Source organism: Eschrichtius robustus, chromosome 11 (genome assembly GCF_028021215.1).
Source record: "Eschrichtius robustus isolate mEscRob2 chromosome 11, mEscRob2.pri, whole genome shotgun sequence".
Taxonomy (NCBI): Eukaryota; Metazoa; Chordata; class Mammalia; order Artiodactyla; family Eschrichtiidae; genus Eschrichtius; species Eschrichtius robustus.
Window position 1 is genome coordinate 82473126 of NC_090834.1, and position 17437 is coordinate 82490562.

At 37.7% G+C, this 17437-nt stretch overlaps 1 long non-coding RNA gene across 1 annotated transcript in view; it reads left to right on the forward strand.

The window, feature by feature from the left end:
* Positions 1–17237, forward strand: part of LOC137772684 (uncharacterized) — a 42072-nt gene extending 24835 nt beyond the window's left edge. Inside the window, exon 3 of the long non-coding RNA XR_011075518.1 lies at positions 16963–17237. This is a non-coding gene — a long non-coding RNA (uncharacterized lncRNA). The remainder of the gene's footprint in view (positions 1–16962) is intronic.
* The last annotated feature ends 200 nt before the right edge of the window (positions 17238–17437 follow it).

Below are 17437 nucleotides of genomic sequence, written 5' to 3' on the forward strand. Positions count from 1 at the left end.
GAGGGTGATGAAGTGACAGAAGGAAGGAACAGATGGCAGGGACATTTCGGACCAAAGACAGCAGAGCTTGGCTTCTTCACAGAGTGTAGAAAGTTCCAGAGAAGGAAAAGTTGACGATTAATCTAAGCTATTTATCCTGGAAGACTGAAAGCATGGGTATGCCACCAGTGAAATGGATAAGTGGTAAGTTTGGTTTGGGGTTTGCAATAGAACAAATAGAACGCAGGCAGATTTTTTCTGATCTTGGACAGCTTTAAACTCACTGGGCCACAATTTCCTCATCTATAAAATAAACATCATAATCCATGTTGTGATTATCTCACTGGGTTACTGTGAAGATCAGGCAAGGTCATGAGTGTGGCTGTATTTTCTAAACTATCAAATACATTTCCAAGTGAGGGATCAATGAAACCATTCAAAGCCCCTGTGCTGCCCATTAGAGACAACTCGGTATAGGTTGGCATGGGGCTTCCCACACAGGAAACAACACCCTGACTTGTAAGAAGATGAGTTTTTAAAAAAAGAAATCTCAAGAAAATGTTCTCTAAATATCACATTTTTATGTCCGACCCAGCAGTCTCTGGTTTTTTACTGCCAAAGTGTTCTGAATTGAATCAGCTCCATTTAGGGTTTTGACCAAAAAGGTTTTCAAAATAAAAAAGGAGAACAAAAGCCATTGTTATGGAAGACTGAAAGCCTTCTCCTGTTCCTGAAGTTGGCTCACATGTGTGACTTCAGCCTTCGTGGAGCAGCTTAGGATATGAATGATGCCAGGAACCAAAAGGGGTCTGGAATATGAAAATGGATTAAATCTAGCAGCATGAAAGCTACAAAACCTTCTTTACTATCAAGCTGTCCAGGGTACTTGATAGGTCTTTACTTCTAAGTGTCACCTGTACGTGTCTTGGTGAAGTTGGCAATGATCTACCATGCTTTGCCATGATTAGACTCTGCATAGATTGCTAGGAATTCTGAGATTGGTAAGAGGATCAGAGGGATAGCCTTCTGGAGGATGTGATTTCGGTGCCTGATTCTCTGATGAAAATATAAGAAGCTGGGTGAGAAAAAGGGGCATGTGAGGAGATGCTACCAACAGACATATGGTTAGAGGCATTTTATTTGTCTTTAAGTACAACATTATATATCTATATCTATATCTATACCTATATCTATATAGATATATATGATTTTTTTGCCCATTATGGATGTATGTATGAATGTATATATGTGTTCATTCCATTTATTTGGTTATTTATACCTGGCCTTTGATCTGGAAGGAATTAAAGCAGGCTTTTTTTTCTTTCTTTTCTTTTCTTTTACTTTTTTCTTTTCTTTTCTTTTTAACATCTTTATTGGAATATAATTGCTTTACAATGGTGTGTTAGTTGCCGCTGTATAACAAAGTGGATCAGCTAAACATGTACATATATCTCCATATCTCCTCCCTCTTGTGTCCCCCTCCTACCCTCCCTATCCCACCCCTCTAGGTGGACACAAAGCACCAAGCTGATCTCCCTGTGCTATGCAGCTGCTTCCCACTAACTATCTATTTTACATTTGGTAGTGTATATATGTCCATGCCACTTTCTTACTTTGTCCCAGCTTACTCTTCCCCCTCCCCGTGTCCTCAAGTCCATTTTCTACATCTGCATCTTTATTCCTGTCCTGCCCCTAGGTTCATCAGAACCATTTTGGTTTTTTTTTAGATTCCATATATATGTGTTAGCATACGGTATTTGTTTTTCTCTTTTTGACTTATTTCATTCTGTATGATGGTCTCCAGGTCCAACCACTTCACTACAAATAATTCAATTTCATCTCTTTTTATGGCTGAGTAATATTCCATTGTATATATGTGCCACATCTTCTTTATCCATTCATCTCTCAGTGGATACTTAGGTTGCTTCCATGTCCTGGCTAATGCAAATAGAGCTGCAGTGAACATTGTGGCATGTGACTCTTTTTGAATTATGGTTTTCTCAGGGTATATGCCCAATAATGGGATTGCTGGATCGTTTGGTAGTTCTATTTTTAGTTTTTTAAGGAGCCTCCATACTGTTCTCCATAGTGGCTGAATCAATTTACATTCCCACCAATAGTGTAAGAGGGTTCCCTTTTCTCCACACCCTCTCCAGCATTCATTGTTTGTAGATATTTTGATGATGGACATTCTGACTGGTGTGAGGTGACAACTCATTGTAGTTTTGATTTGCATTTCTCTAATGATTAGTGATGTTGAGCATCCTTTCATGTGTTTGTTGGCAATCTGTATGTCTTCTTAGGAGAAATGTCTGTTAAGGTCTTCTGCCCAATTTTTGGATTGCATTGTTGGGTTTTTTTTGATATTGAGCTGCATGAGCTGCTTGTAAATCTTGGAGATTAATCCTTTGTCAGTTGCTTCATTTATAAATATTTTCTCCCTTTCTGAGGATTGTCTTTTCATCTTGTTTATGGTTTCCTTTGCTGTGCAAAAGCTTTTAAGTTTCATTAGGTCCCATTTGTTTATTTTTTTCCCATTTCTCTAGGAGGTGGGTCAAAAAGAATCTTGCTGTGATTTATGTCATAGCGTGTTCTGCCTATGTTTTCCTCTAAGAGTTTGATGGTGTCTGGCCTTACATTTAGGTCTTTAATCCATTTTGAGTTTATTTTTGTGTATGGTGTTAGGGAGTGTTCTGATTTCATTCTTTTACATGTAGCTGTCCAGTTTTCCCAGCACCACTTATTGAAGAGGCTGTCTTTTCTCCATTGTATATTCTTGCCTCCTTTATCAAAGATAAGGTGACCTTGTGTGTGTGGGTTTATCTCTGGGCTTTCTATCCTGTTCCATTGATCTATATTTCTGTTTTTGTGCCAGTACCATACTGTCTTGATTACTGTAGGTTTTTAGTATAGTCTGAAGTCCAGGAGCCTGATTCCTCCAGTCCGTTTTTCATTCTCAAGATTGTTTTGGCTATTTGGGTGGGGGGTGACATTCGAGCATGGGGCACAGCCTCTGCTTAGGACCTGTGTGGAAGGGGAAAGGCAGCACATCGAAAGGAGGGCCTCTGGAATGTGGAGTTCCAGTGACTGGAGGTAGGGCCCTGAGTGAGGGTGTGTGGGTGGGGTTTAGGCCCATTTTATTGGAGGGGGTCACAGAGGGGGTCTCCGAATGTAGAGGTAGGGCTCTGGGTGGGGTATAGGGGTGGGGCTTGGGCTCTGCACAACAGGACGGAGGCTCCAAGGGCAGAGGGTTGGGCCCAGGGGCCCAGCAGGCTCCCCGGTGCCTAAGTGGAGAGGAAAAGCACTGGCCTTTTTCCCTTACGTTCCTCCCCACCACTCCCCCACCATCTCCCCCAGGGTCTCCCCTGTTGCCATTGGACCCCTAACTGTGGGTGTGTCCCACTGAGAGTAGGAACTCCTTCCCTCCCTTAGCCACCCCCCCTCAGGGGTGCCTGTTCTGGAGGTCTGGCTTTTACTTTTGCTCCCCCTTCCCTCCCTCGCACTCCCTCAGGACCCGCGCAGCTGGAGGGACCTAGGTGGGCAGAGGGTCAGGCCTGGGATCTCAACAGGTTCCTGGGGGTCCAAGTGGGCAGGGGAAACCTGGCCACACTCCCTTTTGATTCTCTGCCCTCCCAATGGTTCCCTGAGTTCCCCCTTTGGGTGTGGGATCCTTTCCCTTCCCTCAGCCTCCCCTCAGGGGTGCCAGTCCTTTCCCGCCTCCACTTCTCCTCCCCTTCACTCCCTCCACGCCCCACATCCTACCCAGTCATGGGGGTTCCTCCCATCCCCTTGTCCATGGTCCCCCACCGGTGCCTGGTAGGTGACATAGTCATGAGGAGATGCGAATTCTGCGTCCTTCTAGTAGGCCATCTTGACTTTGCCCCCCCACCATGCATTCTTGAAGAATTGCCACCTAATTCTGGCTTTAGATTTCTTGATAGCCAAGGTAAACATGAAAGCATGCTCAATGACCATGGGTATTCAAGAGGCACACATCTATTTCTGGTGGTAAGACTCGACTCAAGTTTCTGCTATGGATCCTCATAAAGGAAACACCTTAAAATACAGTGGACAACATCTTCATTGTAGACATCATGGAAAGTTTCATCTGATTGTATTTATGATAATTTTCCTCAATGAATGAGGGTCAGTGTCCTAACATTGAGATACCATAAATCAGTGTGTATGAAGATCATTTTTGAGCTAATTAACAAAATGGAAATTCATACTATAGATAGAAAAGCAGTATATCAAAGTTAAATTTACTGAAGTTGATAACTATTCTGTGGCTATGTAAGGGATTATTTTTCTCCTTATGATATATACACTAAAGTATGTAAGAGTAAATGGACATGACACATGCAACCTAGGCTCATATGGGGGAAAAGAGAGAGAAAATGAAAAAGCAAATGGGGCAAAATGTTAACATAGGTGAATTTAGGTAAAGGGCATTTGGATAGTCAAGGTACTATTTTTATTCTTGAAACATTTCTACAAGTTTGAAATTATTTCCAAATAAAACATGTTTTTTTTTTTTAAAAAAGGAATAAATTTTCATTGAAATTCAAATGCAACACTCTTTTGAAAAGAAGTATGAAACCCAAGTTAGTTGACACAAGAATTTCGTGAGATACAAGTACATGAAATGACAATGACTTGATTAAAGCTTCATCAGCAGAAGAAAGATCTGTTCTGAGAAGATTGTTTCCCTATGACACATACCTGTGGGGATAGCCATCTTGATCATGATCAGTGGGGAAAACATTTGGCCAAACTTATGTAGAGCTACGACTTAATTCATCTAAATAAAAGTCTAAGGGGAAACATCATTCACATAGTCAAAAGACCAGCACTGTTGATCATTTAGCCTTTCCTGGTGGTGATAAAGGTATTGATGTCAAACATACGTGTGAAGAATTTGAAATGTTTAAAGTGTAAGAAAAAAATATAGAGAAATAAATGCAATGGTGCATTTTAGGAAGTTACAGAAATAATAAATACTATTTTGGTTTATATGTATAAATTACTATTTTTGCTCCTTGATCTATTTGCTTAATTTATTTAAGACTATACTATATATAACGAAATATGAAATAGCTGAAAAAATTCACAACAATTGTAATGACCTTACTTAGGTTTTAAAAGAAAATTTAAATTATTTTACTACAAAACTGATGCATTTGTAATGCGGACATTTTAGAATACAAAACCAAAATTAAAACCACTCTAATCTTATTATTCAAATGTTTTGTATGTATGTTATTTACAAAAATGGAATTATTTTATAATAGAGTTTTGAAATTGCCTTTTATAAACTTAATATAAATTGCTTTCTATAAAATTTTATCCTTTAAACAGTTGGATGTTATTCTTAGCTTTAACAGTCTATTACTATTCATTTTCTCCAGTGTAAATTACTAGTTGAGTGTGTTGTATGTGTAAAAAGAAACTTAGAATATAACCAACTGGTAAATTTTAGAAACTTCGTATATAATGTAATTTAGGGCAAATAATCCTTGCTGAATTACTCAAATCAACCATTAGGGAAAGCCAATAAACTATAATAGACCAATTTAACCTTGACACTTGTATTTAAGCAAAACAGCTTTTGGGTGATGATGGGATTTTACCTTACTGAGATTTTTTCCCCCAATAAAAGTTAAATAATAGCAATGCTGGAGTAATTAAAGGCAAGTCATATTTTCTTGGGAAAACTTTTCCAGTGAACAGAAACTCCAGTTTTTAGTTTGCTTTCCGGTCTGGTTTATAGGTGAATTTAGAAATTAGTCGTAGATGATGGATAGGAAATGAAAATATACATGGAGAGAATTAAATCCTAAAAGTTTAAGGAGTTCCCTGATTCCAGAATGCCTGGTTAATACTATAATGTGAATATGTTTGGCAAAGCAAGAAAGATTGAAAATAATCTTGAGATTTCTATCAATGGTTCATAAATACTATGTCCATGGAGGGTTAAGAAAAGAAAACAGTAAGACCCCTTTTCAGTTGGAGGATAATTGCTACCTTCTCATACAACCCGGCTGGACTTCAAAGTCAACCAGGCATTTACTATTACAGTCATTTAAGGTAAAATAGGCTGTTTGCTTTACAAGGAAGCCAGTTGGAAGAAAGCATGTAGTGGGAAGTTTCTTCAACACAATTTCATGCAATTTGAAAATAAAATGTATTCAAGAGAGTTCAAAGAGATATATTAACTCGGGCTGAAAATAGAAAACAGGGACAGAATGATGTGACTTTATTTTGGAGACAAATAATTTACCTAATTAAGGTTAAGTGTAACTTTCTTGCTTTGAAGGTCGCTGAGATAAGCTTAGTGTTTGCAAAATTCCTAGTTCACTTTTCTTAATCTGATCTGCTCAGAGGCTTTCCCTCAAAAGTACCATGCACCCTTGCTGACTTTTCTCCTAGATTGGAAAAGAGTTAGTAGCATGCAAAATTTTGAAAGAACTGGATTATCTTGCCATTTCCACTTCTTTTCAATAACATTTCTTATTAAATTCCATTTCCCCAAACATCACTAGGCCTGTCACCAGCCTGTCAATGCCTCATATCCTGAGTCTCTATTTACCATCAAAATATATTGGGGACTTCAGGGTCCCAAACTCATCCTAGGGGACAAAGAGAGGAGATAGCTTAATCAGAGAACTCATACCTGCTAAAATTCTAATTAACTAATGAATCCTTTCAGAAAATGATATGCTTTGATCAGCTGATGTCCTTACGGAACTTTTAGTCCCTAAGACTATAAGGAGAAATACTGTTTGTCCCAGAGTCCTTTCTGTGAACTAAATAATTAATCATCTATTTCATCCATGGGAAAAAAACAGATCCAAATAAGGCCTTTATTTTTGGAGCCCTATTAATGAATACTGGTACCCTAAACAGGAGATTATAGACTATGTCTTTAATTTCACGTTTGAAGAAACCAAGTTCCAGAGAGACTTGTCATATTGCCCAGGGTCAATGAGAGAGTGTGTGCCAGACTGGGTTTAAAATGCAGGTCTTTGGCTCCCCTAAAAAAATGACCTCCAGTAATATCCTGCTGCTAAATTAGGGATTTCTTACAAGATTGTAAAATATAGAGAATAGCCATAGAGAATTAGGAGATTTTAACAAAAAACACGTTACAGATGTTTGGAAACGAGCCTTCAAAATATTTTTCAATAGTCCTTAGATGGAAAACATTCTGATTGGTCTGGAAAATACGTATCTATTTTAAATATGATTATCTTCCCTGAGACTAATTTGTTAATTAGATTTACCGTATTTGTGGTGAAGTGGTTAAGAAACCGCCTGCCAAAGCAGGGGACACGGGTTCGAGCCCTGGTCCAGGAAGATCCCACATGCCACGGAGCAACTGAGCTCGCATGCCACAACTACTGAGCCTGTTCTCTAGAGCCAGCGAGCCACAACTACTGAGCCCACATGCCACAACTACTGAAGCTCGTGCGCCTAGAGCCCGTGCTCCACAACAAGAGAAGCCACCACAATGAAAAACCCACGCACCGTAACGAAGAGTAGCCCCCGCTCGCCACAACTAGGGAAAGACCGTGCACAGCAATGAAGACCCGACGCAGCCAAAAATAAATAAATAAATTAATTAATTAAAACAAAGCTAAACTAAAGCCTATGGATTTAACATTGGTCTAAGTTGGTCTGAGGTGACTGTGATTGTCACACAAGAGCAGTTTCAGCAAAATTAGAAACTTAATTGTCTCTGTATCTAAATACAGCAAACTGGAAGATTAAAGCAAATTAGGTACAGAAAAATTAATTTCCAGTAATCCGAATATATTAGATAAGGTCTTATTTTCAGTACATAATATCCAAATTGCTTTCTTTATCCTTGGATATATTGCAACACTAAATATCTATGAAATCATTCTATTTCTAAACTGTATTGTAAAAAATTGTTTTAGTCTCCATTCCACTAACCATAGCCCTTATATAATTAGAGATTCAGGAATTGTGATTATGGGATCATGTATCTACAGTGTAGCTTAACCATGGAAAACTTGAAAGTATTATATCGTTATTTATGAACTTTTACATTTAGTTAAATAATGGTGGGGTTTGGAGAAAGAAACTATGAGAGAATCTAACAAGTTTTATTGAATTTGTCATTTTCAGTTGCAATAAAGAACAAAAGTTTATAGAAGTGGCATTTCAGCTGCACTAACAGGTATTTTCAGTTTAGCACTAGACCAAAATTTAACTTCAGACTCCTCATATTTTGAAAGAAATGTACTAAATAAGAAACTGAGTTAAAGATTTTCTGATTATGTTAACAAATTCAATAAATCTACAAAAAGTAAGATAGCCACCTCATTTCACTTCCCACATTTCACCAGTAGAAAGTATAATTTTCTTTAGTCATGAGAAATAACAAATAATTTTTTTTAAAATCTTGTACATAAATGCAAGAAAAAAGGATTCTAAAAAGTCACTGAAGTCATTCTTAACCTAAAAACTACAACAAAATGCAAATCTAAACTATCTTTGATATAATTTGGTTAGCAAAATACATCTAGTAGCTGAGTTAAAGAACTATCCTCTACTTAGAAATTTGTTTTTCATATATTGACGATACAAAGGAAAAGTAGGAAACTCTTTGGGGAAATAGCTGGCTACTTCCCATTATATACTAATTTGCATCTTCTGAGTTCTTTTCCAAAACTGAATCTGTTTTCCCAAAATAAATTCTTCATTAGTTGCTTTCTAGTTTAAACTGCACCTTCTTCTTTCCCCAATTCAATTTATCAAAAAGCAACGTTACATTTGACTATCTCCCTATGTTTTATTTTTAATAAAAATATAATTTTCGTTTTGAGAATTATGTTTTATTCGGTGGACATTCTGAGGGCTTCAAGCCTGAACTCTGAGAGACTGCTCCAAAGAGGCAAGGGGTGGGGGTGGGGGGATCTAGTAAATACAGGAGTTTTTGCAACAAAGACCAGGTAGTCTGAACATCAAAAGGTTACTGTTAATTAAAGAAAACCAGATACCTCAAGTTAAGGAATTTGGTGCTTTTCTATGTGTGGGAAGATGCAAGAGACTGGGTTCACTGAAATCATTCCTTTGAAATGCACCTCAGCTCTCTGGGGCCATATCCTGCTTCTCTCCATCCTGAATCCCCTCAAGGTGCACAGTTGGCAGTGACTGCAGTGGCTGAAGGCTTGGCAGTGAGCAGCTTGTTTGTCTCCATCCTGAGTTCTTTCAGGGTTCACTGCCTGGGCGGCTGTAATGTGATGGCTTGGTGGCTGCAACATCCTTTGTTTTACTGATGTGACAGGCAAATAAAAATATAATTATTATAAGAATAGGTAACAGGGACTGAAGATTAACTATGACCAAGGCATTATGCTTTACACTCTCTATGTATTTTCTCATTTAAATTTCACAACAGTCCTATGACAGACACTATTATCTTCATGTTATTGATTAGGAAAGTGACATTGGGACCTCCCCGATGGTCCAGTGGTTAAGACTCTGCCTTCCAATGCAGGAGGCATGGGTTCGATCCCTGGTCAGGGAACTAAGATCCCACATGCCATGGGGTGCAGCCAAAAACTTAAAAAAAAGAAAAGTGACATTGAGAGAAGTCAAGTGTCTTGTTCAGTATCATAGAAATAGTAACTAGTGAATCTGCAATTTGAACTCAGATCTGTAGCACTTCATAGTCGTCTGAATGTGAATCATTGCATGAGACTACCATCTGACTGTTATCTCTGAGGTGTTACTGTCTTCAATAAACCAGTGGAATAGCAGTTTACTGAATACAAACCTGTGTCAAAGGGTAGAATCTTTAACGTGTCAAATAGCAAAGACTTGGAGAATTCTTTTCACACCATGAAAGCACATATTAATTTCTGGGTTGGTCAATTTAATGAAAAATATTTCAGGCGACATTGCTTGTAAACAGAATTTAAGAAAGTGATTCAGATACAATTAAGAGGGCCAGGAATCCCTGACTAGAGTCAGGAGAAAGCTCACAAAGATAGTCTTCAAAACATGTGGCTCAGACTTTGGGTCCATTTCTTAGAGCTATACTATAAAGAGACTGGGTATTCAGGACAGAGAGCAGAGCAGATGTGTAATAGGTTCCTCTTGGCTCCTAATCCAGGGAAAGTGAGCCACAGTGTGCTCCAGCTGGAGCTTCTGGGTGGTCTCCAAAGGTAGTGAAACTCTCACAGAGAGTTTCCAGATCCAATCTGAAGGTCCCATATGTGCAAGGGAAGTGTTTGGGGTATCCATAGTAAGCACTGCTCTCCTATATTCTTTTTCTGTTGTTCCCAGGGACTTCAAAGGGGCTGGTTTCTCATTAAAATGGTACATATAAAGTGACTGCTAGAAATAATGGGAATATTGCTACCATCAATTGGTGAAAGGGTTTCTCTTCACAACTCATGTTCTGAAATGCATATTGAGTGCCTACTGTACACCAGTCACTGTTATAGATTTGGTTTTTTTATTGAACACTTCTTTCAACCTCTGAGGTAAATAATAATATCCCCATAATACAGGAGAGAAAACTAGGGTTTAAGCACCATGTAACTTGCCCCCAAATCATACAGCTTGAAAGTGAGAAAGCAAAGGTTCTTATCTAACACATCTTAAACCTGAATGCAGCATTCCGACTTCTTCTCACAGACTAACATTGCCTTTTGTAGCACAGAGAAGGACAAGGCTGAATTGCCAACTCTCATCACGTTCATTTTAGTCACTGAGTATCCCTGACCCTTCCCATTAGCCTTCTTTGTGTCCTTTCCTTTTTTGCACTTTTTGGGGGACAGTACACCATCCTTATACTGGTTTTCCTTGTTGGCTGTGACAGCAGTCTATGAAAACCACAAAGACAATTAAAAACCCAAGTCAAAACACCAGTAATGTCTTTGGGAATCATTCAACCCATGAAAACAAAGATAACCACTTTCCCTGTGACATACTAAAAGAGAAATTTCTGTTCTCCTGAAACTGTTTGTCCAATACATGTTTCCACATACATATCAAAGGACTGATGCATAATTATTTTGGTCTTATTTGATGATTCTAAAAAGAATTTTTTAAACTATTACATATCTTTTGATAGAAAAAAATCCTATAATTGAACATGTATTGGGAATTAAGTGAAACACATTAACTTTGTTTTGTGAAGACAGTCCAAAAATTACATCATGCTGCTTGTTTCTTCATGAGTACAATTTCATGTGAAACTGTTTAGCAACTATGAGCCATCTGCTTCCGAGGGCTTTCTATCAAGTTGTTAGAGTAATAGTGCAGAAAACAGAGTCATTTGTATTCAGACTTTGATAAATTTAGAATCATTATTATCCTTGATTGACAATTTATAGCTATTGTTTTCAATTTTTAATGAAAAGCAATGTTTGTAAGATATTCATGATCATCACAGGAAATGATCCAAAAGTATCACACAATTAAGTAGTTTCCAGTATGATTCTATAAATTGTCTTTCATTATTCTCTTCTAGTTGACTTACGAGGGTATGCAATTGTATACAGATGAGACTTTTCAAAATTACTTTCACATTTGTCTTCCTACTTCCTTTTCTATATGGTAGTTAGATGATGGTGGTATTGGTCTTATTACTACCATTTAAAAGTTGGGAAAATAGAGGCACAGAAAAGTTTAAGCAACTTGCCTAATTTCATATAGTTGCTTGGTGGCAGACAAATGATGAGTGCCCAGGTGTTTTTGATTCTCAGCCCTTAAATCATTTCGCAGAATCAGTTCTGTGGAATACTAGTGTCCTAATAAATGTGAGTAAGTATTCTAATAAAAATAAGTGTCCCAAGGTCACATCAGTTTGAGAAACACTGCATGATATAATTTTATGGTTGCCTTTAAATTTTCACAGCAGTCATGAGATATTAAAAGGTCAGTGAAGTCCTATAATTTAAAAAAAATGTTTAACCAGAGTATCTTCAATTTATTGGCCCATGAACACCTTGAAAACCCACTAATATTCTGCAGTACATAGTTTAGAAAGTGTTACACCAACTATACATGTAAGTTTTACTTTGGGCATCACTATATCTAATTATTTTATTTTTCACAAAGTCTAGAAAATGCTAGAGCCAAGAGTAAGAGTTTAACGTTAGTTGACTGAGTGATAAAATCTATGCTATAGGTATTTACAGGTAGCAGCTTAAACAAATGGATGTCAGGTGTTTTTTTTTAATTATTTATTTTATTTATTTTTATTTTTGGCTGCGTTGTGTCTTCGTTGCTGCACGAGGGCTTTCCCTAGTTGCAGCTAGTGGGGGCTACTCTTCATTGCGTTGTGCGGACTTCTCATTGCGGTGGCTTCTCTCGTTGCAGAGCACAGGCCCTAGAGTGTGCAGGCTTCAGTAGTTGTGGCTTGCAGGCTCAGTAGTTGTGGCACACGGGCTTAGTTGCTCCACAGCATGTGAGATGTTCCTGGACCAGGGCTCGAACCCGTGTCCCCTGCATTGGCAGGTGGATTCTTAACCACTGTGCCACCAAGGAAGGCCCTGTATGTCAGTTTATTGAAACCATAAACCAGTTTATTGAAATCCCCCCAAAGAGAGAGAGACAGAGGGAGGGAGAGAATCTACTGAAAATTCAGCAATAGATAGGAATACACATTGAGAAAGAATACAGTGATGTGATGAAATCAAATAAATTAATAAATATGTATTGTGTATATACTGAGTACCTACTATCTAGATACTACAAATGCTTCCTCATTTAATCTGCCCTTACCTTTATGAAATAGGTAGTGTTGTCATTCAACAAACAAATGCTTTTTTGTTTCTCATTGGTCAGTGTCTAGCCATCTTAGTTGTTAAATATTTCAACTATCACCCTAGGTAGAGAGAAATAGCAATGGAAAAAATTGGACTTGAAATTCTAAGGTCCCAAAATTCTGTGAGTCAAGGACCACACTTTTATGAAGCTATCACTAGCCAGACGTATACGAATAACAATTCTATATTCTAAATTTTAGTCTTAGGAGCCAATCATGTAGTTAAAAAGCAAAACCATTCATCCCTAGTGCCACTGTGCTACCGAAATTACTCCTCATTGGAGCCTAAGGTATCTCAAGAAGGTGGCAGCTCTTGGCATGACTGCAGAGTTAACATGAACTCAGATAATTTAAGCTTTTATACTTAAAGATCAATGTCAGGCTAAATATTATCCTCAGCTCATTAGGAGCTCAAAACGAAGTGATGGTTTGGCCCTGTGATTTGAAAAAAAAAAATCTCAGAAATTCAACAATGCTTTAAGATGCCAGGGTCATCTTGTTTCAGTTATCCACTCAATAAATATAACTAGATGTTCTGGGACCAAAGAATGAAAAACATTTGTTGCTATTCCCCAAAATACAGAGCCATATTCACAGGTATACTATGTCAGTTAGAACCCTTTCAACTAAATCAAAGCCCCATGGTCCCGTCGGCCGTTCATCATCGACCATTCACAGAGGTATCCCCTGCAGATTCCCCAGCTGTTGTAGAGTCGTTCTTGATCTCTGCCAAGATCACATGAGGACTGAATTACCATGAGTCATGATTTCCCCAGAACTGGTCTAACTCCTTCTTGTACAACCAGTCCCACATATTTCAATAACAGATTTTCTGCCAGGGAAAATCCAGGTGAACTTTGCAGAGACAGTCCTTGAAGTTTGATTTGGCACAAACTGACTCAGATTCTTCTGTTGCTTACTGTATGATTTTGAAATGACTTTCTATTGAGGGAGAAATAGTCATTTGTCCCTTAAATACACACATGCAATAATCTATTGCTAATACTCTTGAGAGATTCACTAGCAAGATTTATGACTTGAATCAGGACATTCCATTTCTTTTAAGGCAGGAGGAAACTTCAGCGTCTTGTTTGGGCTTACTTCTACTGGTTTTCTCTAACTTGGGTCAAAATATTTGCTAGGGCAAGGTTTTGTTTCTTTTCACCACTGAGGTCTGGCTCCACAAGTGGTAACACATCATGTTATCTGGTTGTTTTAATTGGTTACCTAAATGCTGGTTCTTCCTGCAGCCATCAGTTTGAGTCACTTCTTTCATGAAGCCGTCCCCAGTTCAGACCAGGCTTCAGTGGTCTTTTCTGCCTTTGCAACAAATGAAGAGTTTTAAGGATGAGGCCACAAGGTGCTGCATAATATGTCTTCTTGCTTTTCTTACATTGTTTTCTTCATATTCTTTCTTTCCCGCCAAGTCTAAAATGGTGACCATTTTAGATGATCTATAGTATGTGCTCTGGAATCAGAATTTCTGCAGTCAAATCCTAACTTTCACCTGCTAGTTATTTTTTAACCTTGGGCAAGTTTCTGGCTTTTCTGTGCCTTAAATGCCTTATCTATAAAATAGTGATAATAGCAGAGTCAACCAAATAGGGTTATTATAATTATTAAGTGAGATAATATCACAAGCCCTCAGCACAGTGCCTGGGATAGTAAGCGTTCACTTACAGATATTGATACCTCTGCCAGCTTCTAGAAAATGGGAAGCACATCTGTGCATCACCTATCAACCACAGAAGCCTAGGAGTAATAGAGTTAAAATTCAAGATCAAGCCTACCTTAAATCAAAGTCCAAACTATCTATATAGGTAGAGATAATACATGTTCAAAAGACAAAAAAAAAATCATATAATAATTAATTTTCACATTCTACCTAGTAAATTTATGGCTGATTTATAATTAGTGCTAGTGTCCCAAAATTTTACATTATTTTGAGTTATTTTCTCAAAAGTTACCCCTAGTTTTCAACCTGATAGCCCTGGGTCTGTATTTAATTTTAACACAAACATACTTTTTTGGGTTTTTTTGCTTTTTCAAGTCTGCCTACTGCAAATCTTCCTAAGATATTACTAAGATAAAGGGAGACTACTTGCCTTTGAACTTTCATACTTCTCCCAGGACCTTCTCTGTTTCTTTTCCCACGGGAGACAACTGAGTGATTATACCAGGCATCCCAGATAATACGATGAGAGCCAAGAAGACGTGAAAACCACACTATGATCCCTATTTTACCAATATGGAAAATGATGCCTTACAAAGCTAATCAGTTTGTCCGAGGACCCATGTAAGAACTCAGTTAGGACCCCACAACTATGACCTAAAAAGTAAGCTCTGAACTGTTCAGTTATTGTCTCCCAAAGTATTAAAACTCAAGAATAGAGAATCTGAGCACTACCTGTAGATATTTCATTTAGAACCTTGAGGTTTAGTGTGCCTGTGGGAGCATATATGCCTCTGTGTGTATCCAAGAGTCACTATGGGAGCATAGCCCTGCTCACCCCTGCTTTGCTTCTCAGAGGATCTGTCCTTCCATGTTTTATCCCTCCCCACTGTTACATGTGAAAGAATCCCACAGCACCTCTGGTCTCTCTCCCCAACCGAGGACCAGATTATTTATTTAGATGAGAAAAGAAATCAAAATAAATTACAAAGCTGGTGTATATCATAAATATCAAAAACTCCAGAACTATAAGATTTTTGTTACCTGCCTGATGTATCTTTACATTTTGTCTTGTAGTTCTTGGCCTGCATACGCTTTGAATGCCTCTTCATATGACAATAATAAAATAATAATAATATGACAAACAATATGATAATTTTGTGATATAATTTTCTGGAGAGAGAATAGAAAGATAAGCCAAACTTTCTTCTCTCATTGTGGATCAAAACTTGTCTGTGTGTTTTTTATTATTATTGATATTTTAGAGAAGTTTCTTTCAGTTTCTAAACAGTTATTGCTAATTTCATGTAAATGTTTAAGATGACTGTCAAATTTGGGAAAAAAACATATATTTTTTCACATGTGCACTCTCAAATTTTGTGGAAGTTCAAATTTTCTTAGTAAATGGCATTAAAACTTTTTAATTAACGATAATCTTTAACCAGTTTGTTCTAGATGTTTCCACTGTACTGTTGTAGTGTAAGTTTTATGTTGTTTTTGTCCATGTTAGTATTTCATTTCAAAATAATGGGTATCCACTTCTTTTTCTAATGAATTCATATGATTCATTCCAGTTTGTTAATTTAATTATTTATCAAAATTATAGCCTATTCATTACTTATATTCAAAATGTATCTCTTCTTAATAAATTACTGCTTTAAATGTAATGAGAAAAAATTGTCACAATATACTTTTCAGTATCAGGATAATTTCTATTGATTGCATACAGTACACTATGAAAAATAATTTCATTGTATGAGGCATTAATAATTTTATATGCTACATTATTGAAAACATTCCCAATAGGAGAGAACTTCAATTGAATTAGATGTTATTAAGAGCTGACTATGCAGCATTAAATATTATAGTTGACAATTTAAAAAATTTCCTCAGACTAGATTCTGGTTCCATTCATTTCTAAGCTTGTTTCTCCTCCACTACCTCCAGTCTTCCATTGCCCAGGTGCATTAGGAAAGTTCGTACCATCACATGGCACCTGCACCATTTAGCCTCACCACTGCGTGAGATGGTATCCTGGGAGTTAGGATTATTCCTTCAAGTCACTGCTACACTGAGATGGCGAGCAGTAACTTAAGTATACACAGAGGTGACTGCAAGCCACTAAATGTATCCTTGACTCAATTTCCCTTTAGTTAGATCCCCAAAATACCCAGAGTCACACTGGCATCACCAGACAAGAAAGAGAGTAGACGTGAGAATGGAAAAGAGACAGCAGCCTTAAGCAATGATGCTTAAAAATGTCTTACTATGTCAGCTTTATCAAGTGAGAGTCCCCAAAGCTGAACATCATTAGATTCACAGCCAATCCACCTCTGCTCTTCCTTATACTCTCTATCTTACCTCCCATCTGGATGCTTCATTCCACATGAAACTCGCACAGCTACATGTCTCTCTGTGCCCACTTCCCAAAACAACCTACACCTGCTTCCTCACCTGAATTTCCTGAACCTTTTCCCTCATATGTTTCTTTTTTGTGCCCTAGGTTCTTGCTCCTCAATGTGTGGTGAATGGACCAACAACAACTGGAAATTTTTAAAAGTTCAAAATCTCAGGTCCCACACCAAATCTACTGAATCTGAATCTTTCTTTAAACAAGATCTCCAGCAGCATTTCATTCACTTATGGATTTGAGAAGCACATCCTAGAGAACCACCACCTCCCCATCCCATGGAAAAGGAGAGAATACTCTTTTTACTCTAAATGAAGTTTTTACCCATTGCAAACTCAATGCCCAATCAAACCCAGGTTTTCCCTTAACCCAGGTTTTCCTGAAAACATGCTTATCACCACCCTTTCATAAAGAATGTCTCTACTTCTCAGTCTCTAAAAAGGAAGGACTGGCCTTCTTTCCAATTTGTGTCTTCTTCTAGACATCAAATCGGTTATCCTCATTTAGTGACCAAGTGGGCAGTTGGGTCAGTCTTGGAAGATTATCAATACTATTAATTGTTTTCATA